Raw genomic sequence first — 12,168 nt, forward strand, 5'->3', positions numbered from 1 at the left:
TAGACTTATTAAATGGTTTAAGTTTATGTATAATTTCCTTATACATAGGACCTTTTTCTTCATCGTCTCTTTTATACCTTATTTGTACTTCCCAATATTCCTGTTTTTTTTTATTTTGTACAACTTGAACAAATGCTTTGCTGTTTGTTGGTTTTTTGTTGGCTTTGTTATTAGTTTTTATTGCTTCCATCTGCTCTTTAATCCATTCTGGTTTTTCTTTTTATATAGTTTCGCCGCTTCTTGTTTTTTTTCTATGTATTCATTTAGTTTTATTCACTTATTTTAAGTTGTTTCAATCGGTTTCTATGTTTTCAGTTTCGACCGTATGTAGTTTTTTGCTATTCCTTCTGTGTATTTATTGTTTACTTCTTCTGATTTTAGCTTATTAAGATTCCATCCTTTTTTCTTATATCGTTGAGCTTGTTTTCTAATTGTTATTATTTTTATTTTTGCTATTACACAGTCTTGCTTTTGTTTCTTCGTGAATTGTTTCTTTCCCTGCAAGTTTCTTATTATCCTCCTCTTTTCCAACAATGATATACAAGTCTCTTATTATCATAAAAATGTCGTTTCTGGGTATGTTTTCAAAAGCCTCTTCGAGCTGCTGATAGAAGTATAATTTGTTTTCATTAATTGCATCTTCTGTTGGAGCGTAAACGTTTATTATTAACATTTCGATATACAAAATTTTTCCACTAATTGCTCTGAAATCTACGCCTGTTTTTTTTTGTCTGATTATACATGCACTTCCATTGTTTCTCTGCTTATTTTCTCTATCATAGGTTCATCTTTAGAGATGACAAAATAGACGGTCCATCCAAATTGAGAACGAGCCCTTACTACAGTGCGGTATAAACCAGTAATAGGAAAAGTATATCTGTTGATAAAAATACGTTGCAGCAAAAAGCTTTAAACTTGTACAAACATTTTTAAGAAAAATATATCACAAAAGATGCGACCAATTCTTTTACTTGAAGCTAAAAAGGGTTGGATAGAATCCGGAACAGATTTAACATAAAAAACGTTAAAATTTTAATAGACGCTGAATTCGACTATGAGAAACCTGCAGTGTTATTTATACGGGATCTATGTATATTCTGAAAAAGACAAAACAAGCGCCTTGATTTAAAAGAAAGATCGATTAAGTATAATAATACATGGCAATGCAAATGGACACTCTGATAGATCTATTATTAAGACCGGTTATTTTTACCATGCCAAAAATATAAGTTTTCAGCAATAAAATCAAAGGACGTAAAACGACTTAATGGTTTGCCTATTTCGTTCCTAAAGTGAAAAAGTAGTTAAAGAAGGAAGAGTTATACTGACGAGTATACGATACTCTCCTGGGTCCGAACACCGAGAATGAGAAGGTTTAACATCACTGAGACAATTACTTACCTTTAAGTATTTTATGAACTGAAACGGTGGTTACGTTCTGCTGGAAGAATTTGTGGAGAGAATCTGCTACGATATAAATACCGTACCAGCGATGAATGAAGACATTAGAATTTTTATTAGATCAGCTGTGTGGCTGATGGCTAGAGATTCGTTGACTTCAATGTTACCAAAGTAAAAATGTAAGTAGAGGAACACCAAAACATATTGACAAGTGATAATTAAGAAGAAATATTTAAGTCAGTTTCCTAGTAAGAAGAGAAAATTTATTTAATAAAACCAAATGGACACTGGAAAATTTTAAATTTTTGAGTGGTACAGAATTTGGAAGATAAAATAACGGATTACGACACACCTATGAAATGTTGAATTAAAGTTACCAGAAGATCATGAATGGTATGCATCTTGACCAAAAAAGCTTTAGAAAAATAGAAAGAAAAAGAAAACAACTTTGTTTCATAATGTCGAGTAGTAAAATGTGTCAAATATTTAGGAGCCTGCCTCACCATCATCGTCTGCACCACCAAGCAATATAATACACCGATCGATTTCAAACAGTAACGTAACTGCGGTTATATACGGAACGTATTACTTTCGGATATAGTGGCCCTACTCTATATTTAATATATTCTTTAGTACATCTTGTCTTTTGTCAGTTATTTAATGACGAAATTAGTTTCAGCTCCAAGTAATTAACGACAATTTAAAAGAAATATATTTAAAAATAGTACAATGGAATTAAGGAAAATGGTAATTCTTTGTGAAAAGATGGTTAACAAAATTAATGGTAAGTTTCAGTTAATTAATATTAATATAATTAACTAACAATCCTCTATTTTATATCTAGCTCAATCTTCTCTCTATCTTAATTCTCTATTTTCCCATAGGTCTTCCTCGAGATTCCTTTCCCGTATCTCTGCATCGTAGTCTTCTTTTTAAAAACTGTAAATATCCGTTTTCTATGGGCGCCTATTGCGATAAGAACTATGACCAATTTTAACATTGAATTAAAGGGTTTCTTAATATTGTTCTGAAGCTATTTTCTTGTGGCATTTTAAATTAATTACCATTTAAATGGGAATAAGCCACAATTAAGGGTTAAAATACGTTTATTGACGTTTCAATTTCCACTTCGGAACTAAACTTCTTAACTAGTAAATTTACAATTTTTAAAAACAATCAATTTACTAATGTTTGTATTTTGAGAACGAGTTCCGAAGTGGAAATTGAAACGTCAATAAACGTATTTTAACCTTTAATTGTGGCTTATTCCCATTTAAATAGTAATTGAATTAAAGGGAACGGAACGCACGAGATAAAGTGGATTTAATTAAAAAAAAAAATATTTCAAATCCTTTATAAAAGGTATATAATAAAATACCCAAACGGGCTATATCACAATTACATTACAGACCGTTTTCGGAATGTAAATTCCATCATCAGTGTAACGAAGTATACATGCTAAGAGCCACTAAAATATATGGGTAAAAACCCGTTAAATGTTGTTAATTTATAGTTATGTTACATTATACAGTGATGAGTGTTTTACTGAAAGGATAGAAGACAGATTAAGTTGTGAGATAGTATGAGATAAAGCTAGTTCTCGACGTGGCTATTTCACTTCAGTCATAATTATACGGATGACCTCGAAAATATTTTATTTTAATAATTTCTGATGTTAGAATAAATGATTGAATAAATTAAGATATATTATAGTAAAAAACATTAATTATTAGCGATTTTAAATTATAAATCTTTAAGTTTATTTAATAATAAAAATAACTTAACTGAAATATTTGATTAAACTAAAGGTAGGTATGTTCCATCCGAAAACAATTATTGTATGTGGAATTGGCGTAAATTGGCGTAATAGACGTGGTCTAGTGACAAGAAGATTGAGGTTCAATTCACATAAAGGATAAAATTTTTGTTTTACTCACTCAAAAAATAATAGAAAATATGATACATATTAGGTAAAAAGTTTTCGAAAAACTCATTATTTACGATTTATTCTTATTCCAATGTTAAAAAATAGAAATACAAAATAATTCAAATTCAATTTCAGTTTTACAGTCTTCAGTTGTGATTGCAAAATAATCCGGTTAAGACTTTTTAATGCCAAATCCATCACTAAATTCTCAGTGTTAATATCAATTCCTCTGTACAGATAATGATTTTCAAAACAATTAACAACATTGTAATGGATGCGCGAGAACAACTGCCTGCTTTACAGCTAACCAAATCATCAAGCCATCAAAAATAATAACATACCGAGAAGTATTTTTGCACGGTAAACAGAAACTTTTTATTGAAAAAACAATTCGTGAAAATGGTTTTAACGTTCGAGGAAAAAATGCAAATTGTTGTCTGGCATGTGAATGGATTATCAGACAACATGATTAGACAACAATTTGTAAATATGTTTCCAAATAGGCCGGCCCCAGCACGATCAACAATTCAGTCTATTATACGTAATTTTTTTACTTATGGATCCGTGTTCACTCCAAGAGGAGTTCGTAGACGAAGGGAGGTAAATCCAGATTCGGAACTAAGGGACACTTTGATTTGTGCAAGTATTGAGCAAAATCCTACCCAATCAACATCTCGTCTCGGAGAACAATATGGAATTTCAAGATTTAGAGTAGGTAAAATTTTGAAAAGACATGGATACCGTCCCTATAAACTTCATAAATCCAACGAACAATTCCCTGGGGATCAATATAGACGTTTAGAATTTTGTCAAACTGCAATGGAAATGTCACATCAAGATGAACATTTTTTAGAGAACGTTTTGTTCACCGATGAATGTACGTTTTCATTGCAGGCCGTCACAATTCAATGAATGCTCGGTATTTCTCTCGAGGAAATCCTCGTCAGATTTATGTCGCTCGTACCCAGCGTCCTCGAAAAGTAAATGTTTGGGGAGGCATAATAGGGAATCATGTCATTGGTCCATTTTTTATAGACTGTATGACTGGGCGGAAATACTTGGAACTTCTGCAAAATCAAATTGTCCCAGCCCTTCGTAATTTACCAATACCTTTCGATTCCATATGGTTTCAACACAATGGTTGTCCCGCACATAATTCTCGCATCGTCAGTGAATATCTCAGTGCGAGTTTTCCTAATCGATTGATTAGTGGCCACGGAGATATTTTTTGGTTTGCAAGATCACCTGATCTTGCACCTTGTAATTTTTTTTTGTGGGGATATATCAAGTCCAAGCTATATGGAATTGAAGACGATAGGCCTAATTCTCTCCAAGAATTAAGAGAAAAGATCTCTGATTCAATGAGAGGTATTAGTCCAGAAACATTAACTAATGTGAGACGAAACTTTTATAATAGATTGGGTTATTGTTCTGCTGCTAATGGAGGCTTATTAGAACATTTATTGTAAATACATTTCATTAGAATAATTTTTTTTTTATTTTTATAGAATTTCTACCTATTTAAATATTTTTGGAAGTACATCTATTTAGAACGTTCTTTTATGTTTGAAGAATTATTACTTTATTTTCGAAAGTACGACATTGTTTTTTCAATAAGATTTTCATGTTTTACTATAAACACTTCTAATAAAAACTGAAATAAATGTCTAGTGATTTAAAGCAAAACGATATAATATCTGCATAATTTCAAATTTTTAAAAAAGTAAAACCTTCATGTGGGATTTGAACCCTGAGCGTCTGCATGAGAACATCGTGACTTGAACTCTGATCCATCAAACATTTATATTTCTTTAGTGACAGTTTGGGTTATTGTTCTGCTGCTAATGAAGGCTTATTTGAACATATTGTAAATACGTTTATTTACAATATTTTTTTTTATTTTTGTAGAATTTTTACTTATTTAAACATTCTTTAAACGTTCTTTTAATTTTGAAGAATTTTTACTTTATTTTTGAAAGTACAACGATACTTTTTTTTTCAATAAGATATTTGTGTTTAACTTTAAACACTTCTAATACCAGTAACGACTGACATAAATGTTTAGCAATTCAAAGCAAGACGATCCCTGCATAATTTCAAATTATTAAAAAAAAAAAAGAAAACCACATGTGGGTTTTGAACTCTAATCGTCTGCGACGTCTGTGTCGAATTCTTACCACTAATCCACGAAGGATAGTGATTATTCCGTGACAAGAGTGTATGAAACTCCTCACATCATAGTAGAAATTATTCTTGGTTAATAATTTAAAACTTTAGATTAAATAATTAATATTAATTAAATTATTTTATTTACATTTTTACTTTATTGTGGTCAATCAGTTTTTACTTTATGTGAAATTAAAAAATGGAAATACGTCACACATACGTTACACATAATAATTATGACCGAGGTGATTTAGCTCGAAGGTAACGTCTAAAGGTGGGAGACTATCGATAATGGTAATGTAAATTATAGGTTTCTACCGACTATTTCCCACCTCTACGAGTTTCATCTCTTTTTATTTCACAAGGTAACTGTGTTTTCTATCTCTTACGTTAAAAAGCCGGGTGGTAAGACACTCATCACTGTATATTATTACAAATTAGGATATTCAAGTTATTGTTGGAATTGGTAACATGGCGACGCATCGCTCTACATAGGTTACATGGTCCTGAGACAAAAGAGTGTCTTTTGGTAGAGTAGCTCAGGAGGTAGGTTTGCTCAAGCATATTGCACTACATGTTCCTGAAACCACGAAACATCTCATACTGTGGTCAGATTTTTTGTGATGGCCAAAACCAAAATAAAAAAAATTATACCAATGTTAAAGGCTACATTGGAAAATCATTAGACATTAGAAGATATTTCATTAAGGTTTCTGGTTTCCTGGCATAGCTTTTTAAAAAACGACAGCGATTTTTCAGACATAGAAAAGGCATTAAAGTTACGGCAATATTTGGCTAGCATTGTGGCAAGTGACCGAGAGACGCTAGTTTATCTATATCAAATGCAGCGAAGAGGAATTCAAAATCACCTATTCTCGGTAATTTTGAAGGTTATAATAAGGCTCTAGGTTTAGAGTCTAGCACTAACAATACGCTGCACGAAGTAGTATCAAAATCTTCAACGTATAAAGTCCGTTTTACAGCTTGCAATTATACCTACAAGACGCAAGAAAGTTGCCTAAAGGTATGCGCAGTATGTCGTCAGCTGAATATTTCCTGAAACTTCTTGCAATTGGCGATAATCGGTTTGGTGTCATTTTCTTCGCAAGTTTTTATTGAAGTCTAGGGGAATTTGTAGGAAGTTTGATTTTTCCACAATGTTAATGGTCTTATTCACCATCTTCGTTTTCGGCGTTTTAAATGAGTTTTAAAAGGCTAGCTGCAGCAATAATAATACTTAAGGTTGCTGCTACAGCCTTTTCTTTTTATATTTGGCTATTTTTAATAGTCTTGGCATTTCGTAATTTACTAAATAGTGTTAAATAAACAGCAATAAGTAATTAAAAAAACAAAAGTTTCTAAGTTAGCTTAAGGGTAAAAATTTCAACATTAATTGCATTGCAAGCCGAGTTGCAAGCTGTAAAATCGCACATAAAGACCTTGCAATAGACTTGCATGAAAGTTAGTCATGCAAGAAATAGCAACAAATTTTCTTGCGAGCTGTAAAGAGGTCTTCTCTGTATCTGTAGAGTAGGGAGGGCGAGTTAAGCCAATGACCAGTTAAAAAACCAACTGCCAAACGTAGATTTTTCCTGGTCATTCCCAAGTACTTCTTTGATGCTGACTCTTCAAGGTTACTTAGTGTTACCCTGACAAGTTTACATCCTTGTTCTTCTTCCCATCTTTTTTTGATTTGCGTATGGAAGTGACATTTGACAATTTCCGCGATTGTTGTAGTTGACCAATCAAAAAGATCCCCAGGTCCTAAGAGTCTTATGCCTGCTGCCTTCCTAGCCAATTGGTCAGCAATGCGGTTGCCTTTATTCCTATTGTGTCCTTTAACCCACCTCAGGATAATGGTATTACCATCCGAAAAGCTTGAGTTAGTGACTCGTGACACTCCATTACTAAACCTGATGTGACACGTGGTCTATTCAAGGTTAGTAGCGCCTGTCTGCTATCTGTGCAGATTATTATAGTTTTCCCTGCTAAAAAGGTCTTAATATACGTCGTATTTTATTATGACATAAAAATTGTAATTGAAAATTGGTCCCCGAATACTGAAAGGTTGAGAAACGCTGACATAGGGTAGCTACCGTTGTATTTTTTTGTTAATTGCAATTGTTGTTTTTTTGTCTATAATTTATTTTTTTTTTGTATTTATTCTATATAATATTGAGTATATTCAGTATCTTAATCTATATTTAATAGAAAATTCATATTACTAATATTTTTTGACCCACTTCCTAAACAAATACGCTAAACTTGACAGAAATAAATAATAGCGTATTAACAAATTTTGTAAAATTATAGAAAACAAGCTTTCGGTGTTTTACGTAAAATAATTATCACAAATAATTAGCCACATTTTATTTTTGCAGATAATGCGCATCTGTTTATAATAACTTACTGTAGAATTATTTACAAAATAAGTTTGCATAAACTATTGAGCTACATCAGTTTTACTTTCTGGACAATATATTTTGGGATGTTTATTGAATATATACTTTGGGAAAAATTTAGCGCAGAGGATTTAGAAAGTTTGACCACATCTGTATCTATTGCAGTTACAGTGAGTAAAAAAATACTATTTTATTAGTGAATGAAAATTGATAACCTATTATCAATAGGCACAACGAGGGCATCAACATTAATACATACACAAAGTTATCTCATTACAAGATCTGTACAACTAAAGAGTTTTAAAGTTGTTTTGGCATCATAGATCTTTCCATATTACAATTTGAAAATTTTTATGGTATATATTTTTTAAAAATAATTCAGGCTTCAAAAAAATTCTATTATACATTTGTTAACTTGTCATGCTTCAAAAATAACTTTTTATTGTGTTTAAGGGGTTTCTGGACAATTGTCCTGCAATTACATATCCTTAGCAAGTTCACAGATTATATTCTCCACGAATGTGGTTCACAGTGGTTAAAAGGGTCCACTATTTACATCCATATGTGACCACTGGTCTAACTACTGATTTGTAGATTTTAAGCTTAGACTTACGATCCAGTAACTGATTTTTCATTAAGTATTTGTATGCATTAAAGCACTTATTACCGCTCAGAATCCATGATTGTATTTCTTGACTGACGTTGTTGCTGTCATTTATTATTGAGGCTAGGTAGGGAAAGGTGGAGGCATATTTGTAGGTATGGTTGTGTACCTTCAGATTCTCATGTCGATTCGACTTTGTGCACTCCATATATATTTTATTAGGCATCACCTTACCTAACTACATTTTCAATATTAAATGCCTCTGTCATATCTCCTTCTATTTTTACCATGGCCTTGGAACTCTCCAAAGTCATTTGTATAAGTTTAACTAACTTTTTTGGTATTCCTAACATGGATAACTGTTTTTATATTTTTTGTCTATCTACTCCATCAAACGCCTGTTTGAAATCAATACACAAGTTGTAAATTGGTATGTTATATTCAGCAAATGTTTCATGTATACCTCTTAACATATGTATTTGGTCTATAGTTCACCTCATATATTTCTTGATAATATCTTGTAGGCGACATTTCATACTGTTATGCCCTTATAATTTTCAAATAATCATAATATATATGTTTGCTCCCCCCCCCCTTGTACAAGAAAATATTATTCCTACTTTCCAATCCTCTGGGATGACTTCTAGTGTCGTTATACGGCAAATTAGTTTATGAATACGCGTCCATGGCACGTGTCCACCATTCTTTATTAGTTGTGCAGTCATTCTATCTGTGCCAGGTACTTTGTTATTTTTCAGATAGTTTATGACGTATATAGTTTCTTTCAATGTTAGTTGTTGTACTCTGTGATGAATTATTTCTTCTTCTTGGTTTTGTTCTTTTCCTGGGTTTAAAAGCTCTTGAAATTGCTCCTTCCACGTTTTCATTAGTTCCTCTCTCTCGCTGATAACTGCCTCGTTTATCTTGGATTTAGGTTTAGTAACTACTAAACGATGGAGAATGGAACAACAGAGAGAGATGGAAACGGTTGAGCGAGGGAAGGCAGTGAATACTGTAGAATCCCTAAATATATATAACTACTGTTTTTGGAACTAGATTTTATTATTCCATTAAAATCAACGTTTCGGCAGGTAACCCTTGCTTTTGTCCAAATTCTAAAATGTACAAGAAGTGAGAATAAGATGTTATCGTAAAACATATAATAATTTACCAGCACGTAAAATGAGCCACTAACTTTAATGAACAAACACAGAGTAAAAACTGACATCTGGTGTCTCATTGCTTACTGTCATAATCTTTGGTGTTCTTGTCGAAAGAGACACAGTGGAGATACAACTTTAAGATTGTTATTATTTAAATTAGATTGATTAGGTTCTTTATGTCTTCTTTGGCACCGATTGCGGTAATTAATTAATATATTAATAATAGTAAGCAATGAGACATAAGATGTCAGTTTTACTCGGTGGTCGTTCATTAATGTTAGTGGCTCGTTTTACATGTTGATAAGTTATTATATGTTTTACTACAACATCTTATTCTTAATTCTGGTGCATTTTAGAATCTTGAAAAAAGCAAGGATTAGCTACCAAAACGTTGATTTTAAAGGAATAATAAGATTCAGTTAAAAATTTAATAGTAATTATTGAACCTACGTAGATCCAAGATATACTGATTTTATATTATAATTATATTACATATATATATATATATATATATATATATATATATATATATATATATATATATATATATATATATATATATATATATATATATACTCAGTTACATTAGAAGTGTTACACCCAGAAGGAATAATTTCTTGAACTTAATTTTTTGGCAACATAATGACTATATTTAAAACATGATATGATAACAATACCAATGTTTTATCTTTTCTACTTTTTGTAAAAATAAAGTTTTATCTTTAAATGTTTTTGTGAAGAGACCGATTTGTAAAAACCGGTTCGTATAGAAATTTTTAGTTATTATTCCTCAGTCTAATTGTATTCAGTGTAAGAAAATGCCTCGAGTTCGAAGACATCAAAATTACCACCATGTTAGCGATTTTGGCAGGGGTAGAATTATTGCGTATAGAGATATGGGTTTGTCATATCGCAAAGTTGACCGTCGTGTTAATTGTACGGCAATGACGGTTATGCGTGTCTGCTTTGTGTGGACAAACGAAGGTAGAGGAACACGAAGAAGACCAACTGGTCAACCGAGGCGTACCACAGGGCGTCAAGATAGGCGCTTTAGATTACTGGCTCTGCGATACCGTTTTGCTACTACTCATCAAATTGGTGACCAACGGTTTGGAGTAGTAAGTAGACCTGTAAGTATGCATACATTATACCATCGCATTCGAGCCTTTGGACTGGTTTCATTCCGCCCACGACTAGTGCTTCCTTTGACTGTGGACCACTTTCATTAACGTTTGAATTGGTGCAGAGAACGGCACCATTGGGTGGCAGAATGGCGTAATATAGCATTCAGTGACGAATCACGATTCTGTTTAGGAATGCATGATGGTTAGCATGGTAAGACGCCGCCGTGGAGAATAACGAAATACCGGGTTTGCTGTTGAGAGGCATGTACACAGGACAGTTGGAGTAATGGTTTGGGGGGCTATGGTAGGCGATCATCACTTGTATTTATTCGAGGCAATATGACAGCTGCGCGTTATGATGATGACATCTTCCAAACCACTTTACTGCCTTATCTCGACGGCCGTCAAAACGTCCTTTTTCAGCAAGACAACGCGCGTCCCCATATTGCTCGTCAAACTATGGACTATCTTCAAGAAGCTGGCGTTAATGTTTTGTCGTAGCCGCCCCGTGCTCCGGATTTAAATCCTATCGAACATGTATGGGATATGATGGGAAGGAGACTGTCCACTTTGCACCTTCCTCCACAGACTCTGGCACGGTTAATACATGAAGTTCAATTTGTTTGGAACGAGGTGCCACAAGCAGACATCGATCATCTCATTTTGTCAATGCCTAGACGTATACAGGAGTGTATTCAGCTGCGGGGTCGCCAAACACATTATTAATTTTTTTTTTATTACTTGTTAATAAAAATTCTTGACAACGTTATCGTTTCATTCTTGATGTAAATCTACCATGTTGCCAAAAAATTAAGTTCAAGAAATTATTCCTTCTGGGTGTAACACTTCTAATGTCACTGAGTATATATATATATATATATATATATATATATATATATATATATATATATATATATATATATATATATATATATATATATATTATATATATATATATATATATATATATATTATATATATATATATATATATATATATATATTTGCTTAACTGCCTCCATCTTCTTTCTCCTTCTGACAAGAAAAAATGATTAAAAGAACCAATTAACAAAGGGTTATCAAATGTAAAAACCCCGTTTTAAAATTCGCGAAAATCAGTCTCACTGACAGCAAATCACACAAAGGTCACTGTTTCACACACTGTATACAATATTATATCTAGTAACATATTAGTGTCCACGTTTTTTTAAAAATAAAATTGCATAGAACATAAAAAGATTATATTATTATTTATGTTGTTTGTTTATAAACAAATTGAACACTGTTCATAAAAATAGAAAATTGAATATTACACATTTTATTAATACTTTATATTAATATTTATAGGTATGGATCATATACGTATTTACTTATATTTTGTA

At 32.1% G+C, this 12,168-nt stretch overlaps 1 protein-coding gene across 1 annotated transcript in view; it reads right to left on the reverse strand.

Annotated features, from left to right (window-relative positions):
- LOC140434930 (nose resistant to fluoxetine protein 6-like) overlaps positions 1-12,168 on the reverse strand; it is a 141,726-nt gene that overhangs the window by 89,310 nt on the left and 40,248 nt on the right. The gene's annotated exons all lie outside the window — the stretch shown is intronic.

This window comes from Diabrotica undecimpunctata, chromosome 2, assembly GCF_040954645.1.
Source record: "Diabrotica undecimpunctata isolate CICGRU chromosome 2, icDiaUnde3, whole genome shotgun sequence".
In the NCBI taxonomy this organism is placed as follows: Eukaryota; Metazoa; Arthropoda; class Insecta; order Coleoptera; family Chrysomelidae; genus Diabrotica; species Diabrotica undecimpunctata.